A 24,720-nucleotide genomic window follows, 5' to 3' on the forward strand; every position below is an offset into this window, starting at 1 on the left:
CTCCATTCTCGAGTCACTTACAATGATTGATAAAAACTGTGTTGCGGAGACGTGGAGCGCGCACGAGCCGAATCGCGTTGCCAGTCAAGACTAACCGATCCGTGATTTATTAGAGATTTGTTACGCTGATTAAAACTAAAGTAACGAGCCCGTTTTTAAAATGTAAGAAGCAGAAAATAGAGATATTTGTGTAAAAATGTAAGGAGTAAAAGTAAAAAGTAGTCAGAAAAATAAATAGTAAAGTACTGATACCAGAAAAATCATTCAAATTCGCGATTTAATAATGAACGGAAGTTACGGAACACTATTTCCCTATTAATACTGTAAAGCTGCTTTGACACAATCTGCGTTGTATAAATAATGGTGACTTGATTTTACTTAATGATTTAATGAGATTTTAAATTGTTTATGTAGTTTTCTAATTCTAGCCTAGATGTTTATTTATGTAAATGCTGGGTGACTATCAGGTGTTTTAATGGGCTTGCGCGGTGATAATTGGAGTTATATTCAAACACTGGCCTGGAGGGAGTTACCATGGAAACGGGGCTGCAACACCAACTGACACAAGCCGCAAAACTCTCACGGTTGTTTTCACTGCTTTATGGTGAGTTTAGTCCCTAAAATCACACATATAATGCACACAATTGTTATTGACACTTCTCTCACTTGTATTTGATACGGTTCTGTTGAATATTTTCTTCATAGAAGCGGTTTCGAGTCTTCGAAAAAAGTTCGTTAGCAACTAAGCTATAGCTTGAGCGCTTGTTTATGTTTTTAATCACATCTTTATGTGTAGATAAGAGGTTTTGATAGTTTGGTAAAGGTTTTGCTGACAGTTTGTCAATGGTTTATTGAAAGTTGGCTATTTTATTAAGCCTAAAATATGCGCTGTAATGTTACTGTTAATCGGCGAGGTCACTTACAAGGAACGCGAATTAAATGAATCTAACATTAGTACAAACGTGTTTTAATCTTTCATGGTAAACAAATGTTGATGATAATTGTTCTGTGGTTTCAGGAGTGGCAAAATATCCTCTTTACAGCAGAAGAGAAGCTCCAAGATTTTAAAATTTCTGAAGGGAGCTGCTGATAGAGAAGCAAAAAACATAGGTAAGCTGAGAAAGGTCATTATATCACTTAATATGTTTTTTTTGTTGTTGTTTTTTTACAACATATTTGCTCATATCGCCATTCATCTTTTATATTACAGTTATTTTAGGAAGGTTTTGACATCCAAACATGAGTGACACAAATCTAAAACATAATTTTCTTTTCTGAATTTAATTTCTGCTTTATCTTGTTTCCTTTGAATAAACCTAGCATTGCATACTAAATATTGTTGCTTTTGTGACAAATTGCATGTTGTTTCTAGATTCTTATATGCTGGTGAGTTGGAGTGGACAACATCCCTAAGGCACTATGAACCATATGACTAGTAAGTAAAACCTCAAACATTCACTACTGTTCAGAAGTTTGAGGTTGGTATGATTTTTTTATATTTTTGAAAGAACTCTCTTCTGCTCACTGCTACTGGAATTATTTGAAAAAATACAGTACAAACAGAAATACTGTAAAATATTATCACAATTTAAAATAATAAAAATAAAAATAAAAATAAAAATTTCTATGTGAATATATGCTAAAATGGAACTTAGCACTGTGATCAAAGCTGATTTTTCAGCATTATTACTCCAGTCTTCAGTGTCACTTGATCCTTCAGAAATCATTCTATTATGCTGATTTGCTGGTCAAGAAACATTTCTGATTATTGTCAAATCTGAAAACAGTTTTTGCTGCTTAACATTTATTTGGAAACAATGCCATTGAAACATTTGTGGTTTAAAAAAAAAAAAAAAAAAAAAAAAAAAAGAGAGAAATTAATACTTTTGTTAATTAAGGGTGCATTAAATTGATCAGAAGTAACAGTGAGGAAACAAAATGTTGGAAAATATTTCTATTTAATAAATAGTTTAATAAATTGAATAAATGCTGTTAATTGAACTTTATATTCATCAAAGAATCCTGAAAAAGATTCACCATTTCCACGAAAAATGTTAAGAGGCAAAAACTTTTTTCATTTGTTTTAATGTTAATAGTTTCTTGAGCTGCAAATCAGCATACCAAAATGATTTTTGAAAGATCATATGACACTGCAGACTGGAGTAATGATGTTGAAAAGGAGAGCTGCATGATTAATCGTTAAAAGATCAAACAAACATGTACCATGTTTCAGTAAGAAACAGCTTCACAAACAGTCTGTTCAACTACACAGTATTATTTCTGTCTTACAGTCATTCGTGTTATCACAGAAATACTAGGATGAAAGTTTATAGTTCGGATATAAACATTGATGTCTATGGTAGCGATCAAAATAGAGCAAAACCCCTTTTGAAAGTAACTGGCGCTTTGAACAGCGTTTATGTTGATTGCATCGTTTTCTGTTAACAAATCTATTTGTCGTGGAATCATTCAATGAAGAGATTCATTCAAAATGCTGATTTATCCAGTAATGTAACAACTGAAATATATATGAACGAGTCATTGTATCATTCATTCAAACCACTTATTCATAATTGTAACATTATGAATATTAAAGAGAGAATCGTGATCTCTGTTTGAGACAATAGAATCGTGATTCTCAGTTTATCCAGGATCGTGCAGCTCTACTGAAAAGCTTTGATCACAGAAATAAATTACATTTTACTATATACTAAAATACACATTAGTTCTTTTAATCTGTAATGTTGTGCATATATTACTATTTTCTCTGTATTCTAAATAATGCAGACTTAGCAGAAGAGATTTTTCCCCCCAAAACATTAAAACATTGTAATCTTTCCTACATTTGAGAGGTACTGTATAACATAGTTACCTAGTCTTTATATTGCTTAAATACCATTAATTAGATTGATTTGATTGCCCAAGATGCTGGGATAGGCAGAGGATAAGTGGTTTGGAGAATGAATAGATAAATAGACAAATATTTGGAGAATAAAAGTTTTAATTTACTTACTGCTGCAAAATACCTTTTCGTTATCTTTTGTCATTTTGCATCATCACAACTGTGTTAAAACTATGAAAATTAAGAAACTAATGAAGTATTGTTTTTTTTGTTTTTTTTTGTTACAGGATCCTATCTACCCAGCCTCAACCATTGATCAGAAGTACTGTGAAAGCGGGAACTCTTTGAAATACCAGTGGCAGTTTCCACACGATGGAAAAAGGGCATATGAATGTTATGAATACTGAAATTACCCTGCTGTATTACACACTAGGGATAGACATTTTTGTGAATTTTTCATTTCAAGTACTGATAGGTATTTATTTTGACAGTCTGGACGGCATGTTGTCCTAACGCTAACCAGTCGAGCTTAGTCACCATATATTTTATTTATTTATATTTATATATATATATATTTTTTTTTTCCCAAAAATAATTTTATGAACTATCCTATTAAAGAAAATGTATAGTATGATAAATGTGAGGATACTGATCTAGAAGAAACGGGGCCATAAAGAACCTATTCTTTAGTGGTTCTTTGAAGGACCTTTAAAAAGGGTTCTTCGTAGTACCAGAAAAGGTTCTTTATGGCCCCAAGTAAAACCCCGGTTCTTTAAAGAACCTTTCACAAAACGGTTCTTCAGGGAAACAACAAAGGTTCCTCTATGGCATTGCTGCGAAACACCCTTTTTGGGTCTTCCTGGCACCTTTTTTTTTTTTTTTTGAGTGTGGAGACACCTGTGCTATCCCTTTTTTTTAACCCTAACCCTAATCCCAACTTTTTTTTCTGCGGAAAGAACTTTTCCTGATTTATGTACGATGTTGTGATAACACCAAAAGGTTGTGCTTTTTTTTAAAAAACAGAACATAAACGAGATGCACTTTCTGCCGTCCCTGCACGTCACAGCAATGAACTGGCTACATGCCTCACAAAGAAATCCATGGAAAGCTCCATTTTTTTTATTTTTATTTTTTTTATGTGTGTGGGTGCTATGGGGGTGCTTTGGTCTTTCTTGGAGGTGCTGAAGCAGCTGCTGGCCCCTTCCATGTTTATTACAATTACAAAAAAAAATATTTCTGCATCTATTTTAGGTGTGCCAGGGTGTGCCGGCACACCTAAAAATAGATGCAGAAATATTTTTTTTTATAATTGTCTACGCCCCTGTTTATGAGCAATGTTGCTGGGCAACTTTCCCATTGAGAATGGGTAACAACTTTATATCTGGATACTTTAGATTGGTTGTGTGCCCTGTGCCTCACCTGGTTGCCGTTGAAGGCAACATTGTCCAGCAACATTGCTAAAAAAGTTGCCCCGTGTATCATCACCTTAATTGTTTTCACCACACTTCTGTGACATTTTAGTCATAGCTTTTTATTTTGTCAGACTCAGAGGTAGCGCCTGTGTAGTGCCAAATGAACTTGGCGACGGTCACATGGTCCAAGTCCTAACTCTAATCAGAATATTCCAAGTTTAGTTGTTGTAATATGAGTTCAGGAGCACGCAAGGGTTAATAGTGTTGCCACAGAAACACATAATTCAGATGTCACGTGTTGTCATCTCAGAATTGCGACATGGCCTGAATGCCATCTGAGGTAAAAATGTCACATAAAGATTAAATGTCACAAGACGTGCGAACTGTCACGAGATTGTTTGTGTTCATGTAAAGGGATATGGCCTGCGTCCGAAAGCTCTAAAATGCTGCCTTCGGAGGCAGCATTTCAAGGCAGGAAGGCATCAAGGAACGTCCAAATCCAAATACTGCTTCACTTCCTGTCTCGGGAGGTACCTTCTTTTGATCGAACTTTGAAGGCAGCATAGAAGTATCCTTCGCTGCCTTCGATTACCCACAATCCTGTGCGTGTGCAGCTATATAAATAAAGATATTCTGGTGAAATTAAACTTGTTACTTTATATAATAGATGAGATCTTGACCATGATATACTTTATGAATAGTAGTAGTGTAAAAAGCATAATAAATAATATTGTTTTGCAGTGGTGGGCAGTAACGAAGTAGTTGTAATTCGTTACTGTACTTAAGTACATTTTTCAAGTATCTGTACTTTACTGGAGTAGTTTTATTTTGAGTAACTTTCACTTCTACTTCACTACATTCCAAAGCGTAAGATCGTACTTTTTACTTCGCTACATTTCATAAACATATCGTTACTCCTTATATCACGTGCTCTGAGACGCACAAGCGGTGTCTGATTCATGAACAAACTGATTCTTTTTAATGAACCTGTTAAATTGATCCGATTCCAGCTGTTCTCGAATCGACAACTCATTGATTCAAATTATCCGTTTAGAGCGAGTCTCCAGTCAACTGAATTCACAAATAAGAACCGGGAGATCTTGTGTGCGCGCGACCGATGCTGCGAAAAGTAAGTTACCAAGGTCGAATTTTCGTATTAATTATTATAACTGAAAATCATATTTAGGTCAAAGCTGTCCGTTGTTTGTGAATTACATCTGCTGTAAAAGGTGATCTGTTTAAGCGCACTGAAATGCTTGAATTCAGACACATCAAAAACGAAAAATTTAAATAACAGCTTAAATAAAATAACTCCTGCACGTTCATATTCCTCGCTGATGTAACGTTAGCAGTTTTATTAAAATGCTACCCCTACGTGACGTCTGTTTTTATATTGTTTAGCAACAGTATAAATGTTTATATTGTTTGGATCAGCTAGAGTAGACAAATATAATGTTTATTCAACCATACTGAAAATAAGTAAATATTGTTAGCTGATGCTAACTGTCTAGCTGCTTGCTGGTGCTAAGTTGAGATAATTTTTAGATATAAAGTCCACATATTTTTATTCAACCACCTAGATAGATTACATCCAAGGGAAAAAGAAAGGATGTGATGTTCAGATCATGGTAACTACAGTAATTATCAAAGGAAAGGTAAATATTTCCTTAAAATGTTCTTGCTAACTTCAGGCCTTATTCTCATGTCATATATAACTGTGACGTTATGCAAAACAAGCTTTAAAACACTTTTTTCTTACTGTTGAAAATATGATTGTCAAATCTGTTTTCTCTCAGGTACATTGCAGTGTAAGCTGCACACTGAATATTACTATATCACTCTCGTCAACATAGTCCATATCAACAACAAAAATGTATTTTTTGGGAAAATCCCAGGTATTTTGAGCAGTAGGATTATAAAAAAATATGAGCTAATATAAAATTCAATTAAGTAGCCTATATAAAATTGCAAAATAAATCTATCAGTACTTTTTTTACTTAAGTACATAAAAAATCGGGTACTTTTGTACTTTCACTCGAGTAAAATTGAAAGAGGAGCACTTTTACTTTTATTGGAGTAATATTTTATTATACGTATCTGTACTTTTACTCAAGTACTCAACTTGTGTACTTCGTCCACCACTGTTGTTTTGTAGTATTGAGCGCTCTGGCTAAGCGGGTGGGGGAAGGAACCTTGGGGTTATTTAGACACATACACCCCCCAATAGAATGTTCCTGCACAGCCGGAGGCCAGGACCGCATTTCTAGGACCCTATTTTTTGTGATAGTGCCATCTAGAGGAGATCTGATTTAAGCATAAAACAAAAACTATTCATTTTTAATCTTTCCATCTTTTTTTAATGTTCGAGGCATGTCAGCAATCTCCATTTAGCTCCAAAACTCTATTTAGCTGTGCAAAACAGATCACTGTTCCGCTGAATGTTATAAACTAACATTTGTATTCAAATAAAATTACATTTATTAATGTACTAATAAACAGTAATTTGTTGCGCAATTGTTTTACCGTTTATTGCACTTTATGTGTGTCACACATCAGACGTGAATCGCTGTGCTGTGGCTAATGAACTGAACTGCAAAAAAAGTCTTTCTTTACAAGAAAATGGAATTTAACACCAGAATATATATAGAATATATTGAAATAAATATTGTGCACGGGTTTAAATTATGTGTTTTTACAGATTTGGTCTGCGCCCTGAGAACCTCAGCAACCAGAGTGGCTAAATTTGAATATTGCTCTTAACAGGTACGAAGTGTATTTGAAGTTATATTCTGATGTGTTTTATGTGATTTAATTTTGACGGGGAAATTGTGTACGGGTTGAAATATTTATATTTGTAGATTTGGTGTGTTTCCTGAGAACCTCAATGACCAGAGTGGTTAGAAAAGAATATTGCTGTGTTAACAGGTATTAAATATATTTGAAGTTAATTTTGAAGGAGTCTGGAAGGAAACTGATTTGGATATGCTTTTATGTGATTTGACTTTGATAATGTTTGTATTTTGTGTATTTTTGGGACAGATTGCCATGGTTTTGATTTAATTTGTCTCTTTATTTTGAGTGTATTGGTTTGTTTATTTTGAATTGATTTGGTTTTCCCTATCTGTGATGTGGGGCATTGTAAAGAGTTTTAAAGAATTGGTGTAAATAAAAGAGATATTTATTCAAAGATTAAAGGACTTTGTAATGAATGTTTGTACCCACACAACAGTTTGTAATAATAGTATTTTACAAAAATGTTAAAAGGGTTCAAATGAGTAGTAAACAAGAATACTATTTACAATATACTACCAATAATAACGAAACAGCCACTAATAACAATGACCTGTTCTGCAATAATACTTGCAACAGTGCTTTTATTTTTTTAAGCAAAAAATGCCATTCTCTGCCGTCTTTTCTGACGCACAGACCTTCAGTGACACTGACATTTTCACATTGCCTTTGCAGCCTTTGAAGTCACTGCCTGATAAGGCAGCGAGGCAACAAGTCAGCTGACTAGGCTTTCGAACACAGTCAAGTCCCAGCAGCCCCAGCGTTATATAAGGAAGTTGTGAAGATTGTTTGGTCTTTTTCACTTCCGCTTCTAATTTTGGGGACGTCGCAGCGAACGTAGAACTTTGAAAAGAATTGTAGGTAATGAGATTCATTTGTGCGAGGTGTTCTCTCATTACTTCGCTACTTTTAATGATTGTAGTTTATGTATGAATTGATGTCGCGGCAGACATAGCACTTCAAATGAATGGCAGCAGATAAGCAGTTAGGTTAAATACCGCCGGTGCTTCGTCAAGAACTGAACATATGATGCACCAGTTAAGTAGGTAGTAGTGTTGTAATACTGATGATCTAGTTCTTAGGAGTTTGATATTATGATATGATATAATGATATTATTTGTCTCTGTTTTTAGTGTTGTGGCTGAATTATTTCCTGACTGGTTGTTGTCTGACTTTTTTTATTTTATTTTATTTTATCTTATTTTTATTTATTTTATTTTGATGTTTATTTTCTTTTCTTCTTTTCATGTGGGTATTCGCATTAAAGATCTGTGATGTGATGTGTTAACATTTTTGACTGTCTGAATAAAAATTTACCTGTTGCTAAGTCACTTCATGGCCCCTTTCGCCTGGTTGTTATTATTGACCTCTTTAGATCATCTTACCACATTTATATACTGTTTGAAACCGTTTGCGCCGCTCAAATCAGCTATAGGGCCAACTGATCATCCTCACAGTAAATTAAGGTCGTATCACACATAATTTACAGATCACAGTACACTGTTTCACCACCGAACGGGAACTTAAAACACAACAGTATTCTTCAGTTACATTACGACGCTGGGGATCCAATGTATGATAGGGGCTATGGCAATTTCCAGTAAATTACGTTTTTAAAATTTATTTTTTTTTTAATTAATGTATTCTTAATTAATGTATTAAATAGTTATTTGTTTTACTCTAACAAAAGCTTGTGTAAGAAATTACATCTACTAAATACAAAATGTTCCCCGTTTAGGAACAATTTAGCTGAAAAACATCCATGATATTTTGAAACTTTATGGTTGTTGTAAATTACAAGCCACCTGATGACTCGGAAGCTTTGAAATCGATCAAGGTGATGAGGCCTAATGTCTCCACCCCACCACATGACATTCAATAAGACAATTAATGCGTTCTATTAACTCATTCTATCCAAAACACACTCCCAAAAGTTATCATTAAACCAATATCCTTTTCAATCCGTGTATCATTCGTTTTTTGATTTAATATTGAAAGAAGAAACAAGAGAAAGCTGCTCCTTTTTCGTTTTTTCATTTTTTTCCAAAAAAACGAAAAACAAGAATTCAGCTTAATTTTTCGTTTTTCGTTGAGGGGTGGAAAAGTGAGTAAACATCTTGAATTTTTGATTTCTACACAGCTGCGGAACGAAACGCCCTTTTCTGCTGATTGGTCAGCCGAAGTTCAAACCATGCCCCCATCAGGTCTTCCGCAGTTTCGCGCAGAATAATAGTCCTCCCCTGCTGCAGTTGAACGGATAATTAACACGTTTATTGCAATTAGATTTAATCTTTTTCACACGAAACAACCACACTAACAAATGGCTCGACACAACCCGTACCGGGGCAAAGGCTAGATAGGGTTTTCCCAAAGTGCCAAGGGGTGCGCAAATAATTTGCTGTAGCCTACCGTATTTTCTGGGCTGTAAGTCACTTTATTTTTATCATGAAACATGCCGTGATTTATTCTAAAGTAATTTATATAATGCATTTAACGTCAAATAATCTTAATGTCGACTGTTAAAAGTAGACGCGGCAGTTGTGTTATGGTTCATGTTTGTGGCATACGCCAGAAGTTCAAGGATACTAAAGCAGCACATTCTGTTGTTTTCAATTTTTTTTTTCAAAGGGATGCAATTTGCTGTCATTTTGAATTTACACAAATAAAAAGAAACTTTTTTCCATTTCGAATTATGTCGTGCTCTTATCTGTATGACTGTAAATGACAGAGTATTACGTTGTTTCCGCTGCTGAGGAAAGAAATTCAAGTGATGGCGCTGGCGCCTCGCGCGCTCACACACCATATCAGTGTATATCATAGCGCTGTTCATTATCAAAGTAAAACACCGTCAACTAAACATGTAAAAAGTTAATATGCTTAATTGAACGTGTCTGTTGTATAATAGCCTATAGGCTAAATGTAACTTGTATAGTTGCTGACTGTTATTTAGCTTGCATATTGGGACCCGACTGAAGAAGCCTTCTTTACAAAAATACTTCAGCAGGTAAATCGCAAAGAGGCTATGGAAACTTTGGCGTTTAAAATAAATGTTGTTTGTAATGGCGCTATTTTTAAATAGGCTAGCATATTTTTATTTTACATGGCTACTTATATTTCTTTTATTCTTGTTTGTTTTCTGAATACCATTCATTTACGGATTTGCCATGAAGTGAGGTGAAGTAAATGTTAATAGTGTTTATGTACAATGACAGAGAAAGCACAAGGACTTGCTCTGGTTGTCAGATAGTCAGAATGACAGTTCTTGTGTGAACGTTAGGCTTACACCAAAGTCAGTGCCTATTCTTTCCTTTTTGTATTAGTGTTTAAAATATTTAATGTACAACTAATCTAATTATTTGTATCTTTTTTTTAACTTACTGGGCGACCATGGTAGGCTGCCATCAAAAGGACAGCCATCAACCCTGCCAACTAATGCAAAACGTAGGTAAATTAATGTATACATAGAAGAAAGCCCTGTCTAGGCTTTGCCCCGGTACGGGTTTTGTCGAGCCATCGTTAGTGTGGTTCTTTGATGAGAAACAGATTAAATGTAGCTGCAATAAACGCGTTAATTATCCGTTCAACTGCAGCAGCGGAAGACTATTATTCTGCGCAAAACTGCAGAAGAACTGACGTGCCATGGTTTGATCTTCAGCTGACCAATCAGCAGAAAGGGGCGTTTCGTTCCGCCCACGTGTAGAAATCGAATATTCAAGATGTTTATTAATTTTTCCACCCCTGAACGAAAAGCGAAAAAATCAAGCTGAATTCTTCTTTTTCGTTTTTCTGGAAAAAATGAAAAAACGAAAAAGGGAGCCGTTTTCTCATGTTTCTTCTTTCAATATTAAATCAAAAAACGAATGGACGAATGATACACGGATTCTTTTTTATATATTGAGTTGTTTTTGAATGTAAATGCGTTTGTTTCTGTTGTATACACTTGAAAATTAGGCTACGTTTACATGCACAATTTTTGGTTCAATCGGATTAAATTCATTCCGATTGATGAATCGGAATGTAGTGTTTACATGAACGCTAAATAAAGTGATGGGGTTGATGTGACTTTTAGATTTTTTTTTTTTTTTTTTTACATGCGCGCACACTGCACACATATAGATTTTCTCACTGTTTGCACGTCATAACCACTATCATATACCGTTTCTTTATTTGTTTTAAACAGCAGAATTAATATTTATCATTTTCTGAATAAATATACATATAAACCGCTGTGCTGTGCTACTCATATTTATCACGTAGTAAAAATGCCACTCCCCGCGCCCAAAACGGGTTGCCTGTGGATGAAAATCCCAAACAAGGACTGGTGGGAGGTTGTCATGCTCCACTTCCCAGACGCCGAGTGAAAGGAGAGATTATGACAGGACACGCATTATACAAAACTTTATTCAAAAAAGAACCGCTCGTTCCGTGCGTCATGCATCATTACGCTATTTCTGCGTCATTGCACATGCGCAGTCTTTTCAGTTTCGGTTTTCAATCCGATCGAGTGTTTACATGCGCTCTCAATCTTATTAGAAAAGGAATAAACCACCCCCTGAAATCCGATCGAAATTTCATTCTGATCCAGCTCAGTCGGATCGATTAGGGTGTTTACATGAACGTTTTTCAATCCGATTGAACAAGTGGATTATTTGGGTGCATGTAAACGTAGCCACTGACAGGCTTTAAAACGCAATAAAAGAAACAGCACCAATGTCTTTTTCATGATCAAACAAATTTACTTTCCATCCTATCTCAAAAATCAAAGTAATATTTTTATTTTTCTTTCTTTTTTACTATCAAGATTTTTTGATGCTGTTGTTCTTTTTTTACACAAAAAAAAATTTTTTTTTGTTGTTTGAAAGGTTTATTTCACTGTATATAAATGATGCTATAAAAATTGAAAGGTTTATTTCACTGTATTAGCCTACATTATCGGAGTTTAAATATTTAGGCATAGTAAGCCCATCCTTTTTGTCATTTGTCTTCGCAGTTATGTCATTTACACAATATCTTTCTAATGAAAATGTATCGCCCAACGTGGGGCTCGAACCCACGACCCTGAGATTAAGAGTCTCATGCTCTACCGACTGAGCTAGCCGGGCTATAGGTCAGCTCGCGAACAGAGCTCTTTTCACTGTTCCCATTCCATATTGTATCTTTTGTCGTCACCGAAAACTTTTAAATTCGCAGACACGCATGACTGTATCCATTCAAAAATTACGGTCAGACATGAAATATATGATGACATATAAAGAAAACATCCACTGAGTTCCTGTTACATAAATTAGTGCATATGTTTACTAATGAAGTAACTGTTAGCCTCGTATATTGAGTATGCGAGACAAAACATTAACGTCCATTTCGCTTTCTTTGCTCAATCGCCCTTTTCTGGCAAAGATTCAAAATGTGAATCTTCGTCTTTTTCGTAATCTTTGAATCAGAAGCACTGCTGTCGGCCATTTTCGAGACACCTACATTTTTACAGGTAACAGGTTACTGTCAAGTTAACAGCAATGTATGTGCACATTTTATGACAATTTAGTCATTTTAGATGACGCATACGAGTTGCTCAATGAGTTTTTTGACCCACCCACCCTTCTCTGAAATAGTAAGGAGACAGAAGACCGAAATGACAGAAACAAATGTTTTGCAGTGTATTTATTTTAGGCCTAGTGTGTTTCAACTATTTTTCTAGAAACGTCTGTTTCATTTTATTTGGGGCTTGAACATAATCAAATTCAAATAAACATGAAAAAACAACAACAAATGCCTTGTTGCAGAATGTTTCTAATAAAAATATTAATGTTTGTTTTCAGATCATAATCCCATTAGATGATGAGTGAGGAGGCGTGCATGTCCCGCTTGCAGACCTTTGCATTCACAGGGATTGGACCTTTTGATGCTGGAAACAGATCAGCTCCCCCTCAGAAAAAAATGGTATGTTCTCTTCCAACAGGTAGCCTATTTATGGACATGACACATGCATTAAACCACAATCTGTAGGGGCCATGAACTGCAGACATGCAAAAGTGTTGTTAAATTACTGAAATATTCATTTCAGTGGGTGCTTCAAGTAAATGCTTTAGGTCAGAGGTGTTTGGCTCACAAACAACGTTTGGGAATATTTTGTGTTAGTAATAAAATGTTTTCAACAACTGAACACTACAGGATGTATTGATTTGAGATGTAAAATACAACCCCAGGCATTTACAAGGGGTATTTAATTTTATTTTAGTTTTTATTTTTAGTTTTATTTTTTTATTTTGCTTTATTATTAGAGCCACCTACGATGTTCTCCCCACACCCAGCAACCTAAATCAGTGGATTGGTGAAGATCTATCATGGCATCTTTGTCAAACCCCAGCAACATTAAGGCATATCCTTGTCGGCTGCAAAACCAGTCTTTCCCAAGGACGCTACACCTGGAGGCACAATCAGGTTCTGAGACAATTGGCGATTATACTAGAGGGAAGAAGAATTACTAACAATGCCCTCCCGCCGTTAAGGCCTGGATTCTCAGAAGCCATCCCGTTTGTAAGAGCAGGACAGTTACCAACAAAACCAACTACAAAAATGGAAACAAATCTGCTGGAATCTGCTCGAGACTGGAAAATGCAGGTTGATCTGGATCAGAGGCTTAGCTTTCCACCTGAAATAATTTCAACTAACCTCAGACCAGACCTAATACTGTGGTCAACCTCACAAAAGTCTTTGTTCATTGTGGAACTAACTGTACCATGGGAGGCTGCAATTGGTGAAGCAAATGAACGAAAAAGACTGAAGTATTCAGATCTATTAGCTGAAGTAGTACAGCAGGGCTGGCGGTCACAGTTGTTTCCTGTAGAGGTCGGGTTCAGAGGTTTTGTAGCCATGGTAACAACTAGGCTACTGAAAGGGCTGGGAGTTACTGGACAAGCCTTACGACAAGCCGTTAGGTCACTGTCAGAGGCTGCTGAGCGGAGCAGCAATTGGCTGTGGCTAAAAAGGAAGGACCCCAAATGGGCTGTAAAATGACCTGTAGTGGTAAAAACAGAGGGGAGTACACCTGGGACGCCAGGTGTTGCTGTTGAGCCCTTTGGAGGTGTCGTGGGCCTGTCAACGAAACACCAATGAAGGAGGGTGCCCACCTGATGACCCCAATGAAGTGATTACCACTAAGTTCTACTCATGTTGCTAATAAAATGCTGATTTTAAGGGATTGTACTATCTAGTCCTAGATGCTTAACTTATATTTTATTTTATTGTCAACAAATTTTACGCAAAAAAGAATGCCATAATTAATATAGTTAATTTGGAAATATTTAAAGTATATTAATACAATTATGTAGTTTTATATAGCTATATTATGTCATATAATTTTATTCTAATAATTGTAATAATAATATTTATATAATTGTATTATTATATGTGACCACAAAACCAGTCATAAGGGTCAAAATTTTGAAATTGAGATTTATACGCTATATAAACGCTGAATAAATAAGCTTTCCACTGATGTATGGTTTGTTGGGATAGGACAATATTTGGTGGACATACAACTATTTAAAATTTCTGGAATCTGAGGTTCCAAAAAAATCAAAATATTGACAAAATCACCTTTAAAGTTGTCCAAATGAAGTTCTTAGCAATGCATATTGCTAATCAAATATTAAGTTTTGATATATTTACGGTTGGAATTTTACAAAATATCTTCCTGGAACATGATCTTTACTTAATATCCTAATGATTTTTGGCATTAAAGAAAAATCGATAATGTATCGATAATTCATGTTGCTTATCACATGCTAAAAATGTGCTTAACATATTAACAACGTGGTAAAAATGCTAGCAATGTGCTAAAACAGGACAGGACATGCTAACAATGTGCAAATGTTATACCATTTAACATTTTAAAATATATTAAAGCATGCTAAAAAAAAAAAACTAAAAACATGCCAGCAACATGTTAACAATGCCTAGGAATCCCAGCGGAGGACTCAGTGGCTCATTTCTGGTTTCTTAGCAGTTTGATGAGGTCTAATGGGGTTTGAAGTAGTCTAATACGGTCTGACTGAGTTTGTATTGGTCTGTTTGACTTTTCCAAGTAAAACATTTAAACTTAAAACTTATTTTGAACTCTCAAGAGAGGGCTTTGTCAAGCCAACAATAAACTTTGTTGTCAAACTTTACTTACCTACTGTGTTCCATTGTCCACGTGTTAGTCTGTACTGCCATCTAGTGGACATTCTACAAAGCCATTATAAATGGTAGAACAAATATGTAACTTAAAGGTATAATATATTATTTTATATAAGACACATATTGTAACTTAATAATAATGTTTCTTAATAATGTAACGTTTCTTAATAATAATGAGTCTGTTACTAATATGTGTCTCCTATCCCTGTACCCTCACATGAACTGCTTCAGTTTTGAAAACTGCTGCAACCCCGTCTCTGTGGCGCAATCGGTTAGCGCGTTCGGCTGTTAACCGAAAGGTTGGTGGTTCGAGCCCACCCAGGGACGCAAACAGTTTTTGGATTTCAGTCAGTAGGATTGCTGGAACTACATCATAAAGTAACTAAATTTAGTTGTCTATTTTATTAGAAATTATTTTAATGCAAATACTTCATGTTTTATTAGGATGAATTCAGGTAAAGTGGGCCGTTTAAGCTTGATTGTACTGTGCTCAAAGGGTTTACACTTTCAGAGCATAACAATTGCTCTTAATTAAAGGGATGCTATTTCTCCAAATAATCAAATAGTTTTGGTTGATGCAATATGACACTAGAAAACCCTTTGACATAAGATTTGTAACTTGTAAGGTGACTCACTAAATGTAAACAACATTACTGAAACATTTCCTGATTTATTCAGTGCTACCATCAACAAAGAATAAAACTGGTAAAAAAAAAAAAAAAAAATGTTAGTTTTCTTGTAAGGTGTTTAAATATTGCTGCCCCACTTTGGCTGAACATGTTAGATAAAGTGGGCCGTGGGATTCAGGTAAAGTGGGTCGACGTTTACCCTTCAGTAATTATACCCAAATTCATTAAATAAACTGATATTTATAGTTGATATTTACAGTTTACTAAATAAGACAGCAGTCTCACAGAATTCAAGTCAGAGATGGAAGAAAAGAAAAAAAAAGAACAGAAAGGAAGTCAAGGCATTAAGTTCAATCTGTGGAGTGAAGAAAGGATGAGATGAGAAAAATATAAATGTAGAATATAAAGCTTTGAAATATAAGTGTTTAGAAAGCATAGACAGAAAAACATTTTACATATGGTTATCATTTTAAATGTTCTTGTATCATTTTAAATGTTCTTTTGTCTATTTCTTGTTGCATGTGTTATAGTCATATCTTTCATTTTTGTCAGTATTCTGATTCCTGTATATTCTGATATTCAGATTTCATCAAATTTAATGTCAACACAACATATTCTTTCAGTTGTTTGGAATTTTACACATGAATTGAGATGTGGATTTACATATGATTTATTTTACTCATAACCTGTTGGTTATATATTTTTTGAGTTTCTTAAGTATGTTTTTTGCTGATCATATGTGTTTATAAATCATGTGTTTTTAATTAAGATGCAGAATAATTTTTGATAAATAAATGTTGGCCCACTTTACCTGAAAAGAATTTTGTCTGGAGTACATGACCTCAAAATGTTTTTTGGTATATATCTTGCAAATAACACTTTATATAAATTGTATTCAAACTGAAATATTACAGCTGGACCTTAAAGTTAACAAAAGAAAAGAAAAAAAAAAACAGTTTATAAATTACACATTTTGCAAAAAGTGGTACACTTTACCTGAGTTAACCCTAAATAAGCCATATTATTGATTACAGTTTTAATAAATCCATTAGAATATTTAGTATACATCATAACTCAATGCAGTAACATTTTTTTACTTTATAGACCCTATAGCCCAAAAATCCATACCGACTGTCAATATACGGTACGAGAGCGCCCTCTAGAGGTGAGATCGCTGACACGTTCAGTGATTCATGTTCCGTTTTGTTTACTAACTGCAGATACTCTTGAAATCTACCTTTTCAAACACAATAATTAAACTACTAAACTACCTGAAGTGAATCACATTAGTTTTATGTATTCATCTCTATTCGTAAAAATCCAAAATAAGAAGTAAAATACAGTCACCAACATGTACATTTGCTGTAAAAATATTTTCTCTCATGCATTCATATGTATATTTCAAAATAAAATAAATTAATTAATTTCTATGATATGTATGTTTATTAAAATCATTTTACATAAAAAAACAAATGCTGTTATTATGGAATAATTATTATAAATAATTTCCAGCATTTACAGGCTTGGGCTTTCAAAGAATCTTTAATTTTTAAAGCAATGCAAAAGCTATTTTCGTCCCTGGGTGGGCTCGAACCACCAACCTTTCGGTTAACAGCCGAACGCGCTAACCGATTGCGCCACAGAGACGATGATGACGCGTCGCCGAACGGTAGAACATTTAAGCCACTAGATGGCAGTGGTATAAAGCCTAAAAATGTTCGTCTCTGAGTTGATGCACACCGCTAGGTGGCAGTCGTATAAAGCATAAAGACATGCGTCCCTGGGTGGGCTCGAACCACCAACCTTTCGGTTAACAGCCGAACGCGCTAACCGATTGCGCCACAGAGACGGGGATGCGCACCATCATGACGTCACAGCGTTTTATGCTTTACGTTCCAGCTCAATTGCCCAAAACAAAACACAATATAAGCTGAGTTTTTTCCTATGTAACATTACACGTGTTTAGTACATTCAAAAGTGCAAAACATTGCGCCCAACGTGGGGCTCGAACCCACGACCCTGAGATTAAGAGTCTCATGCTCTACCGACTGAGCTAGCCGGGCTTGCGATACGCAGTTTTAATATACAGTACAAAACGCCACACTTTCGCACTGTTTCGCCAACAAATCATGTAACATTAAGCAGCCTACATCTATATTTCCATGAATTGCACTTAGACTTCCACATTAATGCTACGGTTCATTATTTATATGTCCTTTACTTGTTTGCAATTAGACATGTTTCTTTCTACTCAAAACACCTGCGACCCACACATACAGAGAGAGATGAGCTTAAAGCGGTTTATAGCGGTTCTAAAAATTCAATAGAATAAAAATTCAAAAAGCAAAGTTTTCGGTCCTAACAGTGAAACAGTGATCTTTTTAGTCCACTTGTAAGAGTCCGCCGCAGTTTACTGCAATGCGAGACCGCTGAAATGATGTGTGACAACAGAGTACAGTCCAGTATACGTTTTAATGTATAGACACATTACACATTACACAAGTTAACAGCAAAGACATTCACCTCGCCCGTTCTTTTCAAATGTCGAATAAAATAGTTCTCAGAACTCTGTCAGTTAAAGTCGCCGATAAACTGTATTTTGTGTGTAAAAACAATAAACTACTACATAGTATTAAAATTATGAAAAACACTGTTTTTGCGCTGGTGCAGTCGATACAAAACTGGTCAAATGAGGATTTTTATTTATTTATTTTTTCATTTTAAAAACTCGTTTTAAAGCGGAGGGAACGCATATGCACTGATTTGATGGCTATATTTCAGACGGAGATACATAAACGTGGTCTGCCTTCAGAATAAACACCAGCTCTTAATCGACTACAGTTCTACAGCTAATTCAGCACATAAAGAACTATTTTCACAATAAACAATACTAGATTTATTTACCTTCCGCTCCAACAATCAAATCCTGTATGTAGGCCCCTCAGTTGAAGCTGTAATAAGAACATACCGTTGAAATTTAGCAAATAATCCAGTACGTGTTCGTATTCTGGAAGGCGGGTTTCTATTCACGTGTTATTGCAGCATTGAGCAAAGTAGCCAATCACAGACATAGCTGCTAATTTCGTGAACGCAATAGCTAATAAGAGGTGTTTATGTTGCCAATTTAGGTTGTTGTCGCCATGACCAATGAAATCTTTAGAACTGGCTACAGGGTGGAGTTAGCAAGTTACTTGCTTCTTGGAAAAAAAGACTGACAAGAAGCTTCGTTTATTTACGTTTATGCACGCTGCATTTTCCAATGCATTGACTGACACTCTGTCTATTCACAGTTAATAGCCATTCAGTCGAAAAGTTTATCACTGATAAACTATATTTTGTGTGTAAAAACAACAATACAATACAACTTAGTATTAAAATGATGAATAACACTGTCTTTACAATATAATACAATATGGTACAAACTAGTCTCAAATGAGGCAAAACGTTTGTAGCCTACATTTTAATGACTTCTTTTAAAACCGCTAAGGCAGCGGAGAAGATTTGCACTGTTATTACAGACGGAGATGCACAAACGTGGTCTGCCTTCAGAATAAACACAGGATGAGTTGTTAATCAACTCCGCGTTTAAAGCTAAATTAGCACATAAAAGGTAATTTCCACAATAAACAACACTAGATGTATTTACCTTGTGCACCAACATTCAAATCCTAAACAGGGAATCATTTTACCTGTGACGGGTGCAGGCCCCTCAGCTGAAGCTGTAATAACAACATAAGCCTACTGGCGAAATTTAACAATGTGTTTTATGTTTGCCTTTGCTTTCTGGAGGACTTCAAAGGTTTCTATTCACGTGTTATAGCAGCGTTGAGCAAAGTAGCCAATCCCAGGCATATCTGCCAATTTGCAATGCCTAATCAGAAGTGTTTCAATTGCGAATTCAGCGTAAATCCCACCCCGCAGCTAGATTCAGTGGTTAAGGTCGAACGTGGGTTAGGGTTCGGGGTTAGGATTGGTTGTAGCATTGTAATAATCGTCACTGTTGTCAGCATATGACCAATGAAATCTTTAGAAATGGCTACGGGGTGGAGTTAGCACTAAAGTGGTTTGGGGGAAAAATCATGCGTTTAGTAGAATCCACTCAATGCTCAGAACGACTTCCTGAAAATAAAAACTTCCACTCGAAAAAAAAAACAAAATTGAGTTGTGAAAGTTCATGATCTAGGACCTTTATATAGTATTGTAATATTGTAATAGACTATTGTATAGAAGACTATTAATAGATATTAATAGATATTGTAAAGACTATTGTAAAGTCTATCCTTTTTCTTTCGTGTATAGGACTATCGCAACTTTTAGGGTGTCGTCACTAGGTTTGATGTAAACTGGAAAACTGTACGCCCAATGTGGGGCTCGAACCCCACATTAACGGAATAGTTCACCCAAAAATGAAAATTCTGTCATTAATTACTCACCTTCATGTCGTTTTTAACACATACGACTTCGAAACACAAATTAAGATATTTTTGATTTATTGCGAGAGCTCTCTGACACTCAGATACAGTGCTGAGAAGGTTACTTTGGAAATGTAATAGGTTACAGATTACAAGTTACTTGATTTAAAATGTAATAAGTAGTGTAACTGTTCAATTACTTTATTAAAGTAATGTAGCATTACTTTTAATTACTTTTTGATTACTTTTCTAAATTTCTAATATTTTCAACTGTTAATCATTTTGTCAAACATTTAAACCAGGCAGAGGTAACCTTACAGTAGCACTCAACACTGATTACTGTCAGACTTTCAAAATCCTTTATCACTTGAATTAAGATTATAAGTAAGGGATAACATACATCTTTATTTTGCGATAACAACTGGCTGAAAGTACATTATCTCACTTATTACACAGCTGCTTGATAGATTATTTAGATGTTTTGTCAAAATTAGTAGACACAAAACACTGATCTGTTGAAATATTTGAATGCAAAGCTTCCATGAAGAAATCAGTTGCTAGCAAACGGCAAGTTCAAACTAGACATTTTAGGGATACAGTGCAGTCATACCACTTTTCTTACACAACATTTCACCACATAAATAATTAAGTAGTAGTACAAGTTTGTTAGTTATCTTATAATCCATTACAGTGTACAAAAAAAAAAACAGCTGCATTTGTATGAAACAATAGAGCAAATCCACGATAGCAGGATGACAGAATTAAGAAATTGTACACATAATATTGAATTAAGCTTTAATATTTTATTAGCTAACAAAATGCAAAGCTTCCGCCAAGAATCAAGCATATAGCACTGACTTAAGTTGCCTGAAAGAGTCTGAGCTGTGTAATAATTTAATTTAAAGCACAGCCACCACAAATTCAGACTTTTTTTTTACTTATATTTTTGGGCTTTTTATGCCTTTTATTGTGATAGGACAGTAGAGAGATGACAGGAAAGAGCTGGGAGGGGAGAGGGGAGCAGGATCAGCAAAGGACCTCAGGACAGGAATCGAACTCGGGTCACCGTGAGCGCAGTTGCGCTATATGTCATAACAAGATCATAACATAAATAACATCATAGTTTAATAGCTATGATACTGGGTTTGAAATCAAATGTTTGCATAGTTATGACAGAAAACACTGGCATCCAACAATGCCTTGGAAAAAACAATCTTAAAAAATAAAGTTTATGCACAAACCCAAATAGTAAATAAAACAGTTAACGAATAAGCATGTGTCCTATTCTGTCCTAAACTCCTGAAACATTGGTGTCTCATTTTAGAGCAGTCAATACAATCTAAAAAAAGGCAAATAAATCTGTAAGTGGGAGTGGGTGTGTGAAAAAACTCAGATGTAATCCCCTTTGTAATCACTGGCATTTTTCAAAAGTAACTGTAATTTAATTACATATTTTTTCTCAGTAACTGTAACTAATTACAATTACATTTATTTTGCAATTAAATTACGTAATCTTGCAGTCCTCTGGCATTATCGAGAATACCATAACATATGTGTGTACATTCTTCTGATGGTAAACAAAGTGCAGCGCATGCATGTTCCACATCCGCAGCATCACATGCATGTGTCGTGGTACTCTCAATCATGGGTGGATAACTATCCCGGGAAAAATTAAATTGCTGTCTATGGAGGGTCAGAGAGTTTTTGAATTTCATCAAAAATATCTTAATTTGTGTTCCGAAAATGAACAAAGGTCTTACAGCTTTGGAATGACATGAGGGTGAGTAAACTATCCCTTTAAGAGTATCATGCTCTCCTAAGACTGAGCTAGTGGGCTGACAGGCAGGTACTAACACCTCCTGAGCTCCCTAACTATAGACTGCATTTTTTAAACCACAGGTTATTAAAAAATTCAGTAGCTTACATAAGCAGCGGGCAATGAACCAGATGGAGGAACCAGGAACTCACTATTAGACAATATATCAGTGTGCTGAAGTGAACTCTACAAGCTATAAGAAAAAGTGAAAGGAAAACCTGTGGCGGTTGCATGAAATGCTTAGTCATTTAATTGTTTTCCTGTAAGAGTGGTCATACATACATTTTTAAATCAGTTACATATAAACATATATAGGTTTAATTTGAATGTGAAAAGCAAGACCAGTTACCCCTTTGATAACTGCCTGGTGAGACTAATTCTTAAGACATAGTCTTCACATAAAGGCTAAGTCTAGCAACTGGCCTCTGAGGTGTTTTCCCAGCAAAAACTGAGGTGGTTTCCAAAGAGGTCTAACTGGTTAAACAGTGTGAATAGTCCAGTTTCAGTTCAGTTGTTTTGGATTTTTTCTGTTTTAATAACCAGTGCATTTTAATAATGCATAAGCATGATTTCACAGCTGCGTGTGAGGACGTCTCCATAAATCACACATCAAAAAGACTTTGAAACGAGTGAATGATTTACCTAAATGAATTACTTTGTTTATTATGGTGTTATATTTTAAGTGTTTTAAAGTCTGTAGAAATGTTAACAGAAGTACTTTTGCACCTTACAGTTTGAGAACTTTGGGTTTAATACATGATTTAAAAAATGACTAAAAAGTGTGAAGACATTTAAGCTACTATAATTGTTTCTGATAATCCTCTATTTCAGACACTCTACAACAGGATATAACACAGGACTGGAGAACGTTTCTTCTACAAATTGAAGATGTTGTCTGGAAAAATATCATTGTGATATTTAATGGGAAAATCATGGAGGTGGACATATTTCCATTGGAATGAATCTACATTTGCTCGGAAGCATGTGAAAGGAAAGGGGGGAAAAGCCAAAGAGAATGACTCTGGCTTTTGAAGGTAAAAATAAATACTTCATTTTGTATATACCCTTATAGTATTTTTTTCTTCCAGATGAAATACAAGTCAACAGCTTAATGCTGTCAATGAATTAACATTTAATATGGAACATTACTTTAAAGATTAATATAACAACAAAACATAACAGATGAAATGTTACAATACAGAAGTAACAGGCTTTCAAGACTGAAATGCATACTTTTGCATGCCTGGAGGTGAAGAGGTGGAGGTCATACCAGTTAAAGGCTGCATTATTTGGATATGACTTACTGTTGCAATCTTGCAACCTATAAATCATTACAATTACAACAAAACATTCAGCCTGTTCCCCAGACAAACCTATAGATTGACTGCAGACATGTACGAAACCTATAATTAATGTCGCATCATATTGGACAAACTACGCTTTTAAGATATTTACATGCAAATGAGTGCAATTTACTTCACTTTAGGGCATATGTGCCAATACGTTTGTTTAGGGATTTAGTGATGGTATTCAATGCTGTTTTCATTAGTGCAGCATTCTAGGGTATTTCCAAGTGAAAGCCTGTGGGTGGCTGCTAAAAGAGCAAGATCAGAGAAAGAAAATGAAAGTAGGCTGCATCCATTTATATAATCATCAGGTGTAAATCATGTGAGCACTGTGAGCCAAGTGTGGAAACTGTTGAGTAGACATGGGCACATTATACAGCTATTTCACTGCTCGGGTAAGTTACTCCAATTTAATCTTGAAAATTTGCAGTATTCTTTGTACTGGATTTAACTATGGCAATCTGAAAGCCTACCATTATCAGATTAGCTAAAAACGTTAACATTTTATCTTTTACTTACAAAATAAAGCTTATCTAAAGTGCTAACACCTTTACTGAAGTAAATACTTAAGTATCTGTTACATAAAAAGTGTTATTTTTAACATTTTGATATTTAGAGTGTCACGGACCGTCACTGACTCGATGCATTATCACGACAGTGATATTTAGTATTTGCATGTGTTTTTAAATCTTGTCCAGTATAGATTACTTTACAGCAGCGGTGCCCAACCCTGTTCCTGGAGATCGACTTTCCTGCAGAGTTTAGTTCCAACCCTAATCAAACACACCTGTCTGTAATTATCAAGTGCTCCTTGAGATCCTAATTCGCTGGTTCAGGTGTATTTGGTCAGGGTTGGAGCTGAACTGCAGGAATGTCGATCTCCAGGACCAAGGTTGAGCACTCCTGCTTTACAGTATGTGCGCACACACTCAAAGCGCGCTCACAGAACGCGCTCTCAGTCAGTGTGCGAATGCCGAGTTCTCTTTCGCTTCTAATAGGTTCTGTTATTGCTACACAAATGCTAGTCGGAGATTATTCATGTAAATGCAGTGGTTTTGTCTTAAGTAAACCTGAACAGTTGGGAGAAATACTGACCATGCGTCAAAATATTTGATCTGTTCGTCAGATATACCCCGCGTGAGAGGTATATAACTGCAGCTTAAAGATCTCCAAATGGGGGCGGGAACTCCAAAACAGGGTGTGCGCTCCAAAACAGGGCGAGGCTTCCTCCCTTTGACAGACAGGCACATGACACGCATGCGCAATTTTCCCCCCAATCCACTTCAGCGCAAACT

General features: G+C 35.4%; 1 long non-coding RNA gene and 5 other non-coding genes across 6 annotated transcripts; 2 read left to right on the plus strand and 4 right to left on the minus strand.

Annotated features, from left to right (window-relative positions):
- Nucleotides 1-548: 548 nt before the first annotated feature.
- LOC127168684 (uncharacterized) lies at nucleotides 549-4,885 on the plus strand. The gene is made up of 4 exons (XR_007828131.1): nucleotides 549-604; nucleotides 1,019-1,110; nucleotides 1,373-1,435; nucleotides 3,130-4,885. It is a non-coding gene; the product is annotated as an uncharacterized LOC127168684 (long non-coding RNA).
- Nucleotides 4,886-12,073: 7,188 nt separating this feature from the next.
- On the minus strand, nucleotides 12,074-12,146 carry trnak-cuu (transfer RNA lysine (anticodon CUU)). The gene has a single exon. It is a non-coding gene; the product is annotated as a tRNA-Lys (tRNA).
- A 3,329-nt stretch (nucleotides 12,147-15,475) lies between these two features.
- Nucleotides 15,476-15,549, plus strand: trnan-guu (transfer RNA asparagine (anticodon GUU)). The gene has a single exon. It is a non-coding gene; the product is annotated as a tRNA-Asn (tRNA).
- A 1,875-nt stretch (nucleotides 15,550-17,424) lies between these two features.
- trnan-guu (transfer RNA asparagine (anticodon GUU)) lies at nucleotides 17,425-17,498 on the minus strand. The gene has a single exon. It is a non-coding gene; the product is annotated as a tRNA-Asn (tRNA).
- Nucleotides 17,499-17,626: 128 nt separating this feature from the next.
- trnan-guu (transfer RNA asparagine (anticodon GUU)) lies at nucleotides 17,627-17,700 on the minus strand. Its single transcript has one exon. It is a non-coding gene; the product is annotated as a tRNA-Asn (tRNA).
- A 141-nt stretch (nucleotides 17,701-17,841) lies between these two features.
- trnak-cuu (transfer RNA lysine (anticodon CUU)) lies at nucleotides 17,842-17,914 on the minus strand. The gene has a single exon. It is a non-coding gene; the product is annotated as a tRNA-Lys (tRNA).
- Nucleotides 17,915-24,720: the final 6,806 nt, after the last annotated feature.

Source organism: Labeo rohita, chromosome 7 (genome assembly GCF_022985175.1).
Source record: "Labeo rohita strain BAU-BD-2019 chromosome 7, IGBB_LRoh.1.0, whole genome shotgun sequence".
NCBI lineage: Eukaryota > Metazoa > Chordata > Actinopteri > Cypriniformes > Cyprinidae > Labeo > Labeo rohita.